The 18664-nt window shown below is 39.0% G+C and overlaps 1 pseudogene; it reads right to left on the bottom strand.

Annotated features, from left to right (window-relative positions):
- LOC121042582 (60S ribosomal protein L4-like) overlaps positions 1 to 18664 on the bottom strand; it is a 110179-nt pseudogene that overhangs the window by 83363 nt on the left and 8152 nt on the right.

The following is an 18664-nucleotide window of genomic DNA, read 5'->3' as shown; positions in this document are numbered from 1 at the left end:
TGAAACAGCAGCTGGGGGGAGTGGTCACCTGTGCATCAGAGAACCGGCCCTGCATGGGTGGGCTGGCATCCCTGAGACATTCTGCAGGAGATGTACATTCCCCTCAGTGAACATGTATTTCCCACATTTATATATATATATATATATATATATATATACACACAATACATATATATTTATATTTATATGTGTGTATATATATATATATTAGAATTAATGATCTAATAATTTTTGACAATTTATAATCAAGTCACCTTCTAGTTTTCTCAGGGCTTACACCAGGTGTGGCTGGATTCTGGTGCAGTGTAAAAAGGGAGTATATTTTATTCTCCTTTATTTCAAACCCCTAATTCTGCCTGCATTTTGCCCATCTTGTGGGCTCATTCAGTAGTTGGATTGTTTTCCCACATGAAGACATAAGCGTCCTCGATTTCTTAGGTGTGGCATTTGTGTCTCTTGGCTGAGCTTCTTTTCCTGTTACTTTCATGAATCTATGGGTCATGGTTATGTTTTGTACTTAGATGAAGAATCTCATGTTGGGTGACAGTAGCCCTTAGGCAAAGAAGTCCTTCCTCACCCAGTGAGGAGTAAACGTGAAGAATTCATGAACAAGGTCACACAGAGATAGAAATTTGAGAAGTTCTTAAATACAGACATTGGAAACACATCCCTAACAGAACACTAAGGAAGAGGACGATGCTAGAGATGTGCCCAGCTAAGGGTGGCTCTCATTGGAGGATAAGACCTATGACCTGTGTTCCCACTGCAAACCGGTTGGGCCCAGAGCAGAATCTCTTACCTTCTTTACTGATTATAGTAGATTCAAGAATAAATATGAAACAGCAAGAGTGTGTGTGTGTAAAAGCCAGCAGGAAGTTGGGCAGAAAATACAAGGTGCAATGGAAAATGATTCGTATTTGGAATCAAAAGACAATTTAAGTCTTTGTTGCTGCCTATGATCTTGGCAGTTACTTTATTTCTTCAGGTTGTCCTTTGTAAAATGAAGATAATAATAATTATTCTTTATTTAACGTTTACTACGTGGCAGGTACTGTGCTGAGTTCCCATAATAGCCTATGAAGTAGACACCATTATTATCCCCATTTTACAGATGGAGAAGATGAGGCTTAGAGAGGTTAAGTAACTTTCTCCAAGATATTCTGTTAATAGGTTGCTGGGCAAAGATTCTAGCCTGGCTTTTTTTTTTTTTCTTTTCTATTTTTAACGTTTATGAGAGAGAGAGAAAGACAGAGCATGAGCAGGGGAGGGGCAGAGAGAGAGAGAGAGAGAGAGAAAGAGAGAGAGAGAGGGAGAGACAGAATCTGAAGCAGGCTTCAGGCTCTGAGCTATCAGCACAGAGCCCGATGTGGGCCTTGAACCCATGAACTGCAAGATCATGACCTGAGCCAAAGTTGGATGCCGACTGAGCCACCCAGGTGCCCCATAGCCTGGCTTTTATTTTTAATCTTTATACTTTATTATTCTACCCTGCGTGGAGGGTTGGAAAGAAAAAATATTTATAATTTTGTATGAAAGGTTTTTAGACGTGAAATTCAAATTATTATTATTATTTACTCCATTGTCCAGCTCCATATGGATAAAAATCATTGAAATACTAAGAAATAAAACACACAATGAGTAATTTCTGTTATTGTTTTGAATGTCATTGGCTCGCAGGTATGAAAAATCTGCAAGGAGGGCACAAAGCCTTTTCTGGTCAGCATCCTCCTCCGGTCAAGGTGGTCTCCATTGGTGCTTGGCAGATAGGAATCATAAACATTCATGGCACAGGGAGCTTCAGCATCTTGGGGCAGTGAGGTTCACACAGCACAGAGACAATAATGCACAGCCTCCTCCTTCAAGGGTGGGGTACAGCTTCTGCAACAGTGGGCAGTGTGCATGCATGCCCATGTGAGACAATGCTGTTTCCCACTTTTCCTCTGTGTGAGGCACAGGAGGAGACACCTTGCATTGTTTTCACAGAAGAAAAAGGAGACCCTGATTTTATTTCTCATCAGTGTCTTCCTCTTACGTTGGTTTACAAGTTGTTTCGGTTTTTTTTTTTTTTTTTTTTGAGAGATAGCACAAGTTGGGGAGGGGAGCAGAGGGAGAGAGAATCTTAAGCAGGCACCACGCTCATGGCTCCAGCATGGAGCCCAACTCAGAGCTTGATCTCATGACCCTGGGATCATGACCTGAGCCGAAATTAAGAGTCAGACGCTCAAGGACTGAGCCACCCAGGAGCCCTTACAAGTTCTTTTCTTATTTGCTATTTCATTCAGCCCTGGGCTCAGTGGTTAAATCAGTTTATATGGGAGCCAGCTGAATGGTGTGGAAAGATCAAGCCAGACAGACCTGGGTCATAGTACTTAGATGTATAATCTTTGAAAAAGGCACTGAATTTATCTGAGTCTCAGTTTCCTGATCTGTAACACTGGGCATAACAACTCTTCACCTTCTTCTCTGGCATATGGGCCACACCCAGTGGCTAGCAGCAACAGAATTAACATTTCTGGCTGCTCAGCATCTAATCCTTTCTATTTTGAAAACACCTTACCTGCTTCATCTCTGTCCACAGAATCTAGAGAGAAAGTGGTCTCTCTTTCCGTCACCTGGTGAAGCCAGGGCTTGGGCAGGGAACCTAGTCTGAGCCAATACATACATACATACCTGACTTCCATACAGGACTTTGCATACAGGACTTTGCAAGTGCTCCTAAGGCCAGGAGAAGTTGGGAGGTGTCATGGTGATACTCACAGTGGGAGAGAAAACAATTCCTGTTCACAGGTGTTCGTATTCTTGATCCCATGCTGCCTCCTTCTTTCATGTATTAAAGTTACTGTCTGACACTTGTTAAAAGGTTAAGGAAGGCTCTATTCAAGATTATTGCAATAGAGGTCATGGCTGTTGAAATAGAAGGGAGATATGGGGCTGGACTCTGAATACAACAAAGACAGCTGGGGATTTGTAGCCAAGGAGCAGGATCAGATGGGGTCAGTGGATGGAAAATTACAAAGATGAGACGTCAAGGATCAGGAGTTTTTCTTGCTAAACTGACCTACCAGGATTCCTGGTATAGGCAGGCCAAAGACAGGACAGGGACCAAGGTTGAGGACTACTTGACAACAGGACCGAGAGGAGCCTTATTAAAGTTTGGTCCAGGAGAGTCTGTTACCTGTCATATCTAAAGTCTGATTTTGACAATTTTAAATTTTGTGTTTCCTTGATAAACTTCTAGTACATCTTTTTGTTTTAAGAATAGCCAGTTTCTTTCTGCCAAAAACACAGATAGGTACGCTGTACTCTCTAATAGTATTATCTGGAGTGAACTGGGATATTTAGTGAATTAAAATGTATTTTATCTAGTCTGTAGTCTGGCTTATTTTGAAGACAGGATTAATTTACGATACAAAAATCCCATTTCCTGATTTTACATAATCGTTATTATTTTTTAATGGGCTACTATCAGGGTAATCTTGGTTTGAGCATCCATTCAGTAAAGTATCAGTTTGCTTCATGACTTCCAGTGTGTTTGAAATACACTGCTTAGGCTGATGCCTGTTCTACTCCTGTGAGGTAGGTCCTCTCATTATCTCTATGTTTGGAGATAAGGTTCCATTGCTTGGGTGACTAGCCCAGAGTCATTCAGTTTGTGGCGGAACTGGGATTCAGACTCAGGTTTCCTGATAGCAAGCCCCATCTCATCTAGGAATATATTTAATGGCAAATCTAGGACTCCGCCAAATTGAAATCATAAGCCTAAAATTTTATTTAATCAGAACTGTCTCTTCCCCTCAGGGAGCTGGTTTGTGGTGGGCCTTGTGTATGGGTTTGTTGTTTTTAATGCCATCTACTGAGAAGTGCATCTAATACATTATAGAGATCAGGCCCAGGCCTAGATGGGGACCATCTAAGATTGCAGTTTGGAAGTGGCTCTTGTCCTACACTGTGTGACTGTCAGCTTAAACAAAATGAATCTGACTGGTGAAATGCTTGCTAAAGCTAATAGTTGACTGATGGCTTTCCACCCTCCTCCCCCAACCATTAACCCTGCCTAGGGGAGTTTGCTCATGGAGCTACAAGTAAGTGACTGGCAGGCTGGGGAATAGAATGGAGACATCCACAGAACCAGGCACCATGGGGTAATTTTTCTCATCACGACATGACTCTGACAGGTGCAGGGTGGATGTGTTTTTATCTCAATAATTTCCCAGTGACATTCTGCTCTGCAGAGAGAAAATGCCAGACGTACACACTCCTCCCATGGCATGCACACAGTGTTGCAAACCCAGGTTAACTGTTTCCTAAGATTTCTGTGTCAGGGTAACTCTGTTGTTTGAATTGATCTGGGAAGAAATCCCTAGTGGTGCTCTTGTTAATTCCAGCTAATCACCCTCTCCAGCAGGAGAACCGAAGGCTGGCTTGTTCCCTTGGTGTGTCTTAGATCTTTAAATGCTTGTGACTTCAAGTACTAACGAGCTAAAGGAAATCTTCCCCACACAGTTTAACCTACTGCTTCTTAAATGACAATCCTCGGGGTCTTTCCTTCACATTCAATCTCTGATAAGCTATTTTATAATTTCCTGATGACAGTTAAATTGAGTCTCGTTAGCGTAGTTACCCAATTTGCTTTCAATAATTCTGCCTTCAGAAACTTCTGATGAGGAGGTTGCAGAAGTGCCACCTCCAACAATCTCTGTGGGGAGGGTGGGGGTGGGGACGGGGGCGTGCAGATGAAATAGTTGGTTTTTAAAACAAAACGGAAAGAAGTAGAGGAAATCATTAAAAAAAAAAAAGAAGCATATCTGTAAATGCAGAGACCGTTTCCCAGGATTTTATATGGTTAATGAAAAGTCAGACAGCAGATGACATTTACCCTGCTAAATGTTGATGATTAAGAAGGAAAAGGTTATAGCCTGCTTTTTTCCTTCTGGAGCGTCTGTACAAGGGGGTCAACACAAATGTCTGCACAAAAGGAATTGCCTGTTTGTGAACAACCCGAACCCAACTCCAGTATTGTTGCAATTGTTCTTGATGATGGTAATTACTTTGTGTCCCTCCCTGGGTATTCCCTTTTCTGAATCTGGCCGGTTGAAAGCCTTGCTCCAGCCTCCCAGCCTCTGATAGCCAGCTCCCTCCTGGACACATGCCAGCAGCTGATAATTAAAGTGTTTTCTGGAGGGAGCGTCTCCTTGTACTACCCATTGTGAATGATGTCCTTGGAGTCTGGCTATAGTAATTGAAAAGAAATGAGACCTTTCCAATTTGTCCCTCTTTCTACAGCTCCTGCCCCACCCCTTTCCCAGGACAAAAACATTGTGAAATGCCACACAAGAAAGGAAGGATCCATTTCTGTGAATTTGAAAGCTGAAGCATAATACATCCCCTTCCCCCACCCACAGGACTGGATGTTTCAAGTGTAACCTTCTCATTACAATTATTCTTGCATGATTAAATAGAAACTGTCCTCCTATTATGCTCTTTGTTGATAGATTAAATGTTCCAATGAGACATTAGACTGTATTATAATGAAACATTTCAGGAGCATCAAATTAAAAATTAGGTATGTCTTTGAAGATTACCTTCAATGATTATGTGATTGTTAATTCTAAATAATAAACATTATCAGCATTTTCATATATATATATATATATATACATATATATATATATATATATATATAATCTCACTTGATACTGATAATAATTTTATGAGGTATTCTGCACTGGTATTATAAATCCATTTTTTACCAGTCAGAAAACCTCAACTCAGAGGAATTAAATAGCTTTCCCTAGGTCCCCCAGCTAGTAAGTGGAACTGAGACATGAATCCAGGCTTTTGATTTCCAAAGTGACGTTTTTTTCACCATACCATAAGATTATTTATAAAGTCAATGTTCAGAAAGTATATTTTGATTTTCTCAAAATTCTACAAATGTATCTCCAAATTTTAAGTAAATAAGATTGAAAAATTATAATGATTTTCAGAAGATAGAATTTTGATTGAGTTGTATTCTCTCCTACCAAGTGGCCCAAACACACAGAGGGAGAGCAATTATATTACCAACCTTGTTCTCAGCAATGCAACTCATATACAGAACTTGGAAAGGAATTAAAGAGGCTTGTTGGCTTCTGTTCCACAATAAACATGGGAAAAGAGATCAGTGTTTGCTTAATGGAAACCTTAATTCAAATTTCTAATTGAGTATAATGAACAAAGGAGAATGTCCCCAATGCTTGAGAACTGTAAACAGTACAGTGTTCTTTTAATGATCACACACTGATTATCTTAGTGAATCTAAATTACATGGGTCCAAATACTGCTGTGGGAGGCAGAGCTTCTCCTTTGTGTTTCCAATAAGCTCTGGGCTGTCATGGCAAGGGAATGTGGGGATGGGGGTTCTTGCTTAGCTGTCATCATGATAGAGTTGCAGACAAGAGGACAATCACTTTTCAAAGAATTATAATAGAGGAAAACCTGAGCTATGACCTTGATTTCAGGATATTGGCTTTTGAAACTCATATATTGGAAATAAGTGTAGATCATGTTTAAATGAATAGGCTCCAGAGACTAGGCCACCTATACCAAAGATGCTCAGGAGTATTTTTGGAACCTATGGTGTGGTTTGTCTACTTAGAGTTTATATTGACTTCCTTTAACTTCTTCAGGAGTTGCAAATCTTTGTTCACAAGAGACAATTTGATTTTGGAAAAAAAGTAATACTTTTTGGAATCAGAGCAGGTCTGGATAATTAAATGAAGGGATGAGTGGGGGCAAAGCCATGTGGGGTCAAAATGAAGTGTGACAAAGTATGGAGAATCATTTTCTTGTCTGCCTCTTTCACTATTTCTGAGTTCAATTCCAGAGGAGACATTCTTAAGTATTTTTGGTGGTAGAAGCATCATTGAAATAAGTCCATTCCTTAGATTTTTTAAAAATAAAATTTTTCTCATTATGAAAAAAAAAAATATATATATATGCACATAGATATACATATATATGTATGTACATGCATATATATATATACATTCATATATAGACATATGTAAAATACTTATATCTATATTTTTTGGTAGAAAATTTAGAAAGTAGCTCTGTAGAAAGGAGAAAACAATCATTGGGATTACCAAGTAGCCATGACGGACCTACTGGTATCCACTCTCTGTTCTAATTCTCTTCACAGACATATGGTAGAACATAGTGATTAGAAGTTTAGGTGGGAGAATCAGACACTTAGGTCCAAATACCAGCTTTATAATTTCCTAGCTCTGTGATTATTGCTAAGTTATCCAAACCTACTCAACTTCTTGTTTTTTCATCTATAAAATAGAGTTGAATTGTGCCAAACTTATTGGGTTATTATTCATTTCCTTTTCATGTATTCATTCATTCAACAAATGTTTACTGAGTACCTTTTATGTACTTGACTCTGTTTTAAGTCCTGGGAACAATAGAGGAGTGGGCACAGTAAGAATCCTGGAACTCAAGAAATATACTGAGAAGGAGATGTAGACAAAAGCCTTATAAATAAATTAAAATATGTCATATATAAAGTGCTTATATCAGTCCCAGAGCCTTAATTCTCACAGGGCAATGGCAGGAGGGCCAGATAATGCCTGCACAAAAAGTGGTTGGTATTAAAGGAGAAGAATCATGAGCTTAAGGAATCATGATCATTTATAATGGACAGTAAGTTTTCCTGAACTTTGCCCTAGAGAACAACATGGTTATCTTTATTAAACAGGATATAAATAAACCTGCCTTTTACTGTCTATCTCCTAAGGCTGTTCACTATACAAAATCCTTGGAAGGTAGTCCAGAAAAAAGGAAGCCAGTGACTCTGCTTGCAAGATGTGAGGAAACGCTAGACTTGTGGAGAATTATCTCATAACACTTTCTAGAAATACAAATTCTTGGGTGAATGTAGACCTACTGAATCTGAAACTCTCGGGGTGGAGCTGAACAATTTGTGTTTTAACAGGCATCTAGGTGATTTTGATGCAACTGGAGTTGGAGATCATTGCCTGGGGAATGGACTGAGAACTGACCAGAGAATTTGGGTAGAGTGGATGGGAGTAGGACCTGAAGAGGCAATATCAATTAATGTGAATTGATCTAGAAATCAGGATACTGGGTTTCCACCATTACCTTTGCCATGGAAACCTGAGAAAATAATCTAGTTTTAATGACTTTTTTACATCTGAAAAAGATTTTGAAGATCACCTAGACCTAGGATTCCAAATAGGGATTTTCTTATGTGACAAGTCTAATCTCCTGATCCGCAGGCTTTAGAGGGATTTATAGGTGTCTGCCAGGTTGACAGCTGGGATGTGGGGATACTTTTACAGCTGATATCACCGATCTATCCAAATTTCTTATTTTTCTTCAGGAAAAAAGAAGGCAATTATCTATCCTTTAGTAATTGCTAGTTCTCTGTTCTCTCTTTTCTTCAGGGATAATACCAATGCTGGCTGTCTTCTACAATCTTACTTTCTGTTACAATTTTGCATTGCTTTGGTGAATCATCATTGAGGTGGCTGGAGAAGTGTGGAGCACTTGGGTTCTTAGGCTGTGACTTTGTACTCAAATTCAGCCCAGATTGAGGATTTCTGGGGCAAAAGTCTTTGTCAGTTTACTTTTCTTTGAAGTATTGCTTGTTTGCAAACCAAATGGATTTTTTTTAGTGCTCCTGCAATCAGTAGCAACTAGAGAAAGAGAGAGAAAAATGCATTTGAAGTAGTTTCTTGGAAATCATTCAAAGGTTTCAACAAGTTGGATATATTATTTACCACCATGTGAGTTCTCAAAAATAGCTTTTGAACTCTTAGAATCTTATCTATTTTGACATTAAAAAATTTTTTTATTATTATCTTTAATGTTTATTTTTGAGAGAGAGACAGAGAGACAGAGTGTGAGCAGGGGAGGGGCAGAGAGAGAGGGAGACACAGAATCCGAAGCAGGCTCCAGGCTCTGAGCTGTTGGCACAGAGCCCGATGCAAGGCTCAGACTCAAGGACCGTGAGATCATGACCTGAGCTGAAGCTGGACGCTTAACCAACTGAGCCACTCATGCGCCCCTATTTTGACATTTTTTAATGAAATATTTTTAGTCAGCTAAGCACACTGGAAAAAATAAAATTTTCATTTGAATTATAGCCATTTCTTTAAGGTGAATCTTTAATTTTAAGTGTGACTAATACTTCACAATGAATTTAAACAACATTGTGGATAATGGTTTTGATCTGTTTCCAAGAAAAATGAATACTTCATAGCTGCAGATTTGTTACAGTACTAATTAGTTCCTGCACCAGGAAGGACAGTATTCAGGATGAGGAAAAAATGTGGAACAGCAATAGCAGTAGCCAGGGGAGACAGAACAAGAGAGGACATGAGAGAGGAGACAGGAGAGAGGAGAGGAGTAAGGAGAGAAAAAGGAGTGAGAGAAAGAGCAAGAAGGAAAGGAGACCAAGTAAGAGTGTATGAAAGGCAGTGGTCAGGCTCTCTCTACTCCACCCTTGTTAAAATTGTGTCATTTCCAAGGGATGAGAAGCTGCTCTTCAGTTTCAAGCTAATGCTTTCCCAGAAAATGTTTCCTTTGTTCCCTAAATTATTGATTGGGCGATTAGGGATCTAAAATGATATTGTAATTCATTGTAAGATTCTTCCCAAAGTGTGACCTCCTGGAACACACTGATTGAGTTGCTACACTGCCATCTGAGTAATTGAAGAGAGGGTAGAAGTGCCCGAGAGCAGGAAATAGATGTCCATGGAAAATAGATAATTTCTGCAGGGTCCCCTGTGCAAGCCTGGCTCCATGGGGGTTGAAGAGTCCAATGGAAGGTTGGAAATTGTTCTAGACTGTCCTTTCTGAGAAAGAGTATAGGGTCTTCCTGCCAGTTCCTGTTCTCAGGGTGGAAATTGTCACTGGACTCTCTGTTTAGGAGTCAAGAGCACTCGCCCCTACCCATCTGTCACACCTGAGCACAGAAATTGTTGACCCAGAAGCATGGGTTATCTAGTCATGAATCTGTCAAGGCACGGACGAGTTCTTAGAGTCTGTGAGGTGCAGTGGTATAGCTGTGGAAAGGGTGATATTTGGCATCATAAAGCCCTGAATTTAAATCCTTTCACCCCGCTTAATGGAAATCGTCTTGGAAAAGGTAATGTAATTGGTGTCTCTGTTTCTTAGTGTTCCCATCTGTAAAATGGAGATGATGAGAAAACAGTGGGGCCAATACATGGATAAAAGGATAGAATATAAATAAAAGGCTTATTAGTATCATGCCCAGTAAGTATCTCCATAAATTTTAACTGTTAATTCATTTTGCAGTTATATTTATGTTGTCATCCTTTCTATTGTTGTCAGAGGCAGGATGATAAGGGGCAGATTGGGGTATTGGTTCACCAGATAAGGAGCAAATCAAAGGATCTGGGAACCAGTGATGTGTACTAGGACAGAAAGCAACCAGGTCTTGAGAAAAAGATAGAGTATGGAGACCAGAAACTTAAGCTAACACTTAACTTAGTATATTACCAATACTGGTATCCATCATTTACTGATTATCTGCCAAGTGCTACTCTTCTATTGTACTATTATATACAATACTATAGTATTGTATAATCCTCATATCTACTCTCTGAAAAAGAGAGCATTATTTTCTTATTTGGACTACTGAGAATAAAGGGCTCAGAACATTTACATAGCAATTGAGAACCCAAGTTCTCATTTCAAGGTCTGTAGTTTTTCCATTGCACCCACACTTCAGGTGAATGCTCTTCAGGCCATTGTAAATATCTGTGGGTTCTGATCTCTTTTCTACATTTTTCTTTTCTATATCTTAATGGCTAGGATTTTTGGCCCCTGAGAAAGCTTCAGAAGTCTGCTCCTCCCCCCTATCTTTCTCCTCTCATCTCTTTAATTTCCTGGCTGCTGTTTTATTTTGTGTTATTGGTGGGTCTTATTGTACCTCTGATTTTATTATGAGCAAAATACTTTGAAGGGGGCACTATTTCAGTCAGGTATTGTCTTTCCCCCCCCCATTACCTTCGATCAGGTCTTTATTCAAAATTAGCAGTCCAAAATGATTGGACTTTTATGGAATACACAAATTTAAGTTTTTATGCAGCAGGCTTCTTTAGTTCCATGGTGGGCTTCTATTCTTTTCTTTTCTTTTTCATGGCTAAATCTGTTTCTTTTCCAGGCAACTTTGACCATGTCACAACTCATCTGAGCCTTAATGTCTCCACCTACAAATGAAATAATAGATAATAAAGTATCACTGATTGTAATGAGACATGTAAAGTTAGAGCATTTTTCTTGACTGATATTGGAAGCTTTTTTTTTTAAAATTTACATCCAAGTTAGTTAGCATATAGTGCAACAGTGATTTCAGGAGTAGATTCATTAATACTCCTTACCCATTTAGCACCCCCCCCACAAACCCACCAGCAACCCTCTGTTTGTTCTCCGTATTTAAGAGTTTCTTATGTTTTTCCCCCTCCCTGTTTTTATATTATTTGTGTTTCCCTTCCCTTATCTTCATCTGTTTTGTATCTTAAAGTCCTCATATGAGTGAAGTCATATGGTAATTTGTCTTTCTCTAATTTCGCTTAGCATAATACCCTCTAGTTCTATCCACATAGTTGCAAATGGCAAGATTTCATACTTTTTGATTGCCGAGTAATACTCCATTGTGTGTGTGTGTGTGTGTGTGTGTGTGTGTACACATACACACTACATCTTCCTTATCCAATCATCCATCGATGGACATTTGGGCTCTTTCCATACTTTGGCTGTTGTCGATAGTGGTGCTATAAACATGGGGGTGCATATGCCCCTTTGAAACAGCATACCTGTGTCCCTTGGATAAATACCTAGTAGTGCAATTGCTGGGTCTTAGGGTAGTTCTATTTTTAATTTTTTGAGGAACCTCCATATTGTTTTCCAGAGTGGCTGCACCAGTTTGCATTCCCAGCAACAAGGCAAAAGAGATCCTCTTTCTCTGCATCCTCGCCATCACCTGTTGTTGCCTGAGTTGTTAATGTTAGCCATTCTGACAGGTGTAAGGTGGTATCTCATTGTGGTTTTGATTTGTATTTCCCTGATGATGAGTGATGTTGAGCATTTTTTCGTGTGTCGGTTGAAGAAGTGTCTATTCATGTCTTTTGCCCATTTCTTCACTGGATTATTTGTTTTTTGGGTGTTGAGCTTGATAAGTTCTTTATAGATTTTGGATATTAACCCTTTATTGGATATGTCATTTGTGAATATCTTCTCGCATTCTGTTGGTTGCCTTTTAGTTTTGCTGATTGTTTCCTTCGCTGCGCAGAAGCTTTTTATACTGATGAGGTCCCAGTAGTTCCTTCACTGTGCAGAAGCTTTTTATACTGATGAGGTCCCAGTAGTTCATTTTTGCTTTTGTTTCCCTTGCCTCTGGAGACGTGTTGAATAAGAAGTTGCTGTGGCAGAGGTCAAAGAGGTTTTTGCCTGCTTTCTCCTTGAGGATTTTGATGGTTTCCTGTCTTACATTTAGGTCTTTCATCCGTTTTGACTTTTTGTGTATGGTGTAAGAAAGTAGTCTGGGTTCATTCTTCTGCATGTCGCTGTCTGGTTTTCCCAGAACCACTTGCTGAAGAGATAGTCTTTATTCCATTGGATATTCTTTCCTGCTTTGTCAAAGATTAGTTGACCATATATTTGTGGGTCCATTTCTGGGTTCTCTATTCTATTCCATTGATCTGAGTGTCTGTTTTTGTGCCAGTACCACACTGTCTTGATGATTATGGCTTTGTAGTACAGCTTGAAGTCTGGAATTGTGATATCTCCAGCTTTGTTTTGTTTTTGTTTTTGTTTTTCTCAATATTGCTGTGGATATTCGAGGTCTTTACTGGTTCCATACAAATTTTAGGATTATTTGTTCTAGCTCTGTGAAGAATGCTGGTGTTATTTTGATAGATATTGTATTGAATATGTAGATTGCTTTGGGTAGTATTGACATTTTAACAATATTTCTTCTTCCTATCCAGGAGCATGGAATATTTTTCCATTTTGTGTGTGTGTGTGTCTTCGTCAATTTCTTTCATGAGATTTCTATAGTTTTCAGTGTATAGATTTTTTTCCTCTTTGGTTAGATTTATTCTTAGCTATTTTATGGTTTTGGGGACAATTGTAAATGGGACTGATTCCTTGATTTCTCTTTCTGTTGCTTCATTATTGGTGTATAGGAATGCAACCATATTCTGTGCATTGACTTTATATCCTGTGACTTTGCTGAATTAATGGATCAGTTCTAGCAGTTTTTTGGTGTTCCATATAGAGTATCATGTCATCTGCGAACAGTGAAAATTTGACCTCTTCCTGGATGATTTGGATGACATTTATTTCTTTGTTTTGTCTGATTGCTGAGACTGACTTCCAGTACTATGTTGAATAACAGTGGCAAGAGTGGACATCCTTGTCTTGTTCCTGACCTTAGAGGGAAACCTCTCAGTATTTCCCCATTGAGGATGCTATTAGCATTGGGTTTTTCATACATGGCTTTCGTGATCTTGAGGTATGCTCCTTCTACCCCTACTTTCTTGAGGGTTTTTATCAAGAAAGGATGTTGTATTTTGTCAAATGCTTTCTCTGCATCTATTAAGAGGATCATATGGTTCTTGTCCTTTCTTTTATTGATGTGATGAATCACAGATATTGAACCAGCCCTGCATTCCAAGTGTAAATCCCACTTGGTCATGGCGAATAACTTTTTTAATGTATTGTTGGAGCTGGTTGGCTAATATCTTGTTAAGGATTTTTGCATCCATGTTCATCAGGGAAATTGGTCTATCGTTCTCCTTTTTTGTGGGGTCTCTGTCTGTTTTTGGAATCAAGGTAATGCTGGCTTCATAGAAAGAGTTTGGAAGTTTTCCTTCCATTTCTATTTTTTGGAACACCTTCAAGAGAATAGGTGCTTATTCTTCCTTAAACATTTGGTAGAATTCCCCTGGAAAGCCATCTGGCCCTGGACTCTTGTTTTTTGGCAGATTTTTGATTGCTAATTTGATTTCCTTCCTGGTTATGGGTCTGTTCAAATTTTCTCTTTCTTCCTGTTTCAGTTTTGGTAGTGTATATGTTTCTAGGAATTTGTCCATTTCTTCCAGAGTGCCTGTTTTATTGGCATATAATTGCTCATAATATTCTTTTATTATTACTTTCATTTCTGCTGTGTTGGTTGTGATCTCTCCTCTTTCATTCTTGATTTTATTTATTTGGGTCCTTTCCTTTTTCTTTTTTATCAAACTGGCTAGTGGTTTATCAATTTTGTTAATTCTTTCAAAGAACCAGCTTCTGGTTTCATTGATCTATTCTACTTTTTTTTTTTTTGTTTCGATAGCATTAATTTCTGCTCTAATCTTTATTATTTCCTGTCTTCTGCTGTTTTTGGGTTTTATTTGCTGTTCTTTTTCCAGCTCCATAAGGCATAAGGTTAGGTTGTGTATCTGAGATCTTTCTTCCTTCTTTAGGAAGGCCTGGATTGCTATATACTTTCCTCTTATGACTGCCTTTGCTGTGCCCCAGAGGTTTTGGGCTATGGTATTATCATTTTCATTGACTTCCATATACTTTTTAATTTCCTCTTTAACTTCTTGGTTAGCCCATTCATTCTTTAGTAGGATGTTCTTCAGTCTCCAAGTATTTGTTACCTTTCCAAACTTTTTCTTGTAGTTGATTTCGAGTTTCATAGCGTTGTGGTCTGAAATTATGCACAGTATGATCTCGATCTTTTTGTACTTACTTAGGGCTAGTTTATGTCCCAGTATATCGTCTATACTGAAGAACGTTCCATGTGTATTGGAGAAGTACTGCTTTAGGATGAAATGTTCTGAATGTATCTGTTAAGTCTATCTGGTCTAGTGTGTCATTCAAACCCATTGTTTCCTTGTTGATTTTCTGTTTAAATAATCTGTCTATTGCTCTAAGTGGGGTGTTGAAGTCCCTTACTATTATGGTATTATTATCAATGAGTTTCTTTATGTTTGTGATGAACTGATTCATACATTTGGGTTCTTTCACATTTGGTGCATAAATGTTTACAATTGTTAGGTCTTGGTGGATAGCCCCTTAATTATGACATAATACCCTTCTTCATCTCTTATTACAGCCTTTATTTTAAAGTCTAGATTGTCTGATTTAAGTATGGCTACTCCAGCTTTCTTTTGTCGACCATTGACATGATAGATGGTTCCCCATCCCTTTACTTTCAGTCTGAAGGTGTCGTTTAGGTCTAAAGTGGATCTCTTGTAAACAGCATATAGATGGATCTTATTTTCTTATCCATTCTGTTATCCTATGTCTTTTGATTGGAGCCCTTAGTTCATTGACGTTTAGAATGAGTACTGAAAGATACAAATTTATTGTCATTATGTTGCCTGTAGAGTTGGAGTTTCTGGTGGTGTTCTCTGGTCTTTTCTAGTCTTTGTTGCTTTTGGTCTGCCTCTCTCTCTCTCTCTCTCTCTCTCTCTCTCTCTCTCTCTCTCTCATTCTTTGCCTTTTCTTCCCCCAGAGAGCCCCCTTACAATTTCTTGCAGGGCTGGTTTAGTAGTCATGAATTCCTTTAATTTTTGTTTGCCTGGGAAACTTTTCCTCTCTCCAGCTTTGCTAGATAAGGAATTCTTAGGTACATATTTTTCTGATTCAGCAAATTGAATATATCCTGCCACTCCATTTTGGCTTGCCAAATTTCTGTGGATAGGTCTGCTGCAAACCTGATCTGTCTTCCCTTGTGTGTTAAGGACGTTATCTTCCCTTTCTGATTTCATGATTCTTTTCTTGCCTGAGTATTTTGTGAATTTGACTATGATAGGCCTTGGTGATGGTTGGTTTTTGTTGAATCTAATAGGAGTCCTCTGTGCTTCCTGGATTTTGATGTCTATGTCTTTCCCCAGGTTAGGAAAGTTTTCTGCTATGATTTGTTCTCATAAACCTTCTACCCCTTTTTCTCTCTCTTCATCTTCTGGGATCCCTATGATTCTGATATTGTTCCTTTTTAATGAGTCACTTAGTTCTCCAATTCTTAAATTGGGCTCTTTTGTCTTAGTCCCCCTTTTTTTCTGCTTCATTATTCTCCATAAGTTTGTCCTCTATAGCGCTGCTTTGCTGCTCTGCCTCATCCATCCTTCCTGCCATGGAAACATTCAAGATTGCAGGTCTGTTATAGCATTTTTTAAATTTCATCCTGACTAACTTTTACTTCTTTTATCTCCACATCTGTTTTCAAGACTAGTTAGTATTCTTATTATTGTGATTCTAAATTCTGGTTCAGACATCTTGCTTGTATCTGTGTTGATTAAGTCCCTGGCTGTCATTTCTTCCTGCTCTTTCTTTTGGGGTGAATTCCTTCCTTTCATCATTTTGAAGGAAGAAAGAAATTAATAAGGTAAAAAAAATTAAAATTAAAAATTTTAAAACAACACACACACAAAAATCAAATGATGCTAGATCCTAGGTGTGTTTTGGTCTGTTTGTTGAAAGGGGCTTACTAGATTAGAGAAAAAAGAGAAAGATAAGAAAAGACAAAAAAAAAAAAAAAAGAAAAAGAAAAAAAGAAGAAAAGGAAAAAAAAGGAAAACATTTGAAAATTTGAAAAATGTATGCAATGAATTAGAATAAAATTAAATGATGGAAGCAAAATATAATTTGAAAAATTTACAAAGAAGTAAAAAATATATTAGCAAAAATTAAAGAAAAATATTTTTAATAATAATTGAAAATAAAAATAATTTTTTCTCTTTCTGTATTCAGGAAAAAGAAAAGAAACAAAAAAAGAAAAAAATTGAATAAATGGACCAGTGAACAGACTGAGATACAACTGAAATTACCTTGTTTTCCCCTAGCAGTCAAAGTATGAAGCACTTTATAGTCTGTAAACTAAGCAGGCAGAGAGACTTGTGGTGTTCCTGAAGAGCGAGGTTGTTCCAGTTGGGTGGGGCTTAGTGTAATGGCTCCATTATCCACTAGATGGCGCTGCTTAATTTACTGGGGTGGATTGTTGTGGTACTTGTAAGTGCGTATACGCATGTGTGGGAGGGGTGAAAATGGCACCACCCAGCTACCCAGTCTCTAGTATGGGAACTCTGTTCTCCCCGATCAGCAATCATGCACCAGTCCTTTGTCTCTGGCTTCCATCCACTCCCTACTTGTACCCTGTCCATGACCAAGCCATCAGATTGCCAGGTAGCACCTCCCTTCTGAATTTTATCTTGGATGCAGATGTGTTTCCCAACCCCTCACTTCTGAGTAACTGCGACTTTGACCCACTCAGACCTTTGGGGGAGGGTCTCACCAAGCAATGGCTAGGTGCCAGCTCACCCAGGAAGATTTGCAGGACTGTGCTGCTGCTAATTCCCAGAGACTGTGGCTCGGTGCCAGCTTGCCCCAGAAAAAGGTGATGCGATCATGTAGCAGCAGCCTTTCAGGGATTATGGAAAACCACAACATACATCTGGTGCCAGGCTTCACCCTTAACGTCTTTGTTCCAGAACCAGCAAATGTGGTTGTTCTCTGGGGTCTGCTGTGACCTTTGCCTGTGGGATGGCCGCACAGCCTCTACCAAATGTCCTTCCAGCAGGGGAACCACCTCTGCCTGTGTGGCCCAAGGACCCCAAGGACTTCACTCTCTGCTCCTGGGATTCTCTCTTCCCACCAGAGCTCCACCAGGTCAAGCTGTGGAGTTTTAGACTCTGCACTCCCCTGTTTATAGAGTCTTAATGGAATTTAAACCCTCTCCTTTCTCCTTTCTCCCTGTTTTGTTCAGCCTTGTGGCTGTTTCCACTTTTTCCACTTTCTCTCCAGCTGCTTTTGGGTGCTTTTCCCACACTCTCCCCTCATCTCTGTTCTCTCTCCACAAGCAAAAGCAGCTCCCTGCCCTCCCTCCGCAGCTTCTCTCTCCCCCAGTTTACCTCTCCATGCCATGTACCTGCTGAGTTCTGTGGTCAGATTGTGCAGATTATTGTGTTAATTCTCAAACAGTTTTCTAGGTGTGCAGGATGGTTTAGTGTTGATCTGGCTGTATTTCATGGATGAGAGATACAAAACAAACCTCCATGCTGTTCTGCCATCTTGGCCCCTCTCCCATGGTGGGTTTCTTTTCTGCAGGCTTTCTCTATGCTTCTGGTTTCTTGGTAGCTGCAGGCTTTTTTCCTGCCAAAGGTTTCTTTTTCCTTTTTTTTTTAAATTTTTTCCAAAAATTTATTCAAGTTATAACCTACAGTGTAGTATTGGTTTTAAGAGTAGAAATTAGTGATTAATCACATATAACACCCAGTGCTTATCCCACAAGTGCCCCTTTTAATGCCTATCACCAATTTAGCCCATTCCGTACCCACCTCCCTACAGCCATCCTTAGTTTTCTCTAGTTAAGAGTTTCTTATCATTTGTCTCCCTCTCTGTTTTTATTTTTCCTTCCCTTCCCCTATATTCATCTGTTTTGTTTCTTAAATTCCACATATGAGTGAAATCACATGATATTTGTCTTTCTCCGATTGACTTATTTCACTTAGCATAATACACTTTAGTTCCATCCACATTGTTGCAAATGACAAGATTTCATTCTTTTTGATCACCAAGTAATATTCCATTGTGTGTGTGTGTGTGTGTGTGTGTGTGTGTGTGTGTGTGTGTGTGT

Source organism: Herpailurus yagouaroundi, unplaced genomic scaffold (assembly GCF_014898765.1).
Source record: "Herpailurus yagouaroundi ecotype Mexico unplaced genomic scaffold, PumYag 28, whole genome shotgun sequence".
Classification (NCBI taxonomy): domain Eukaryota; kingdom Metazoa; phylum Chordata; class Mammalia; order Carnivora; family Felidae; genus Herpailurus; species Herpailurus yagouaroundi.
This window is presented reverse-complemented; position numbering and strand designations above follow the sequence as displayed.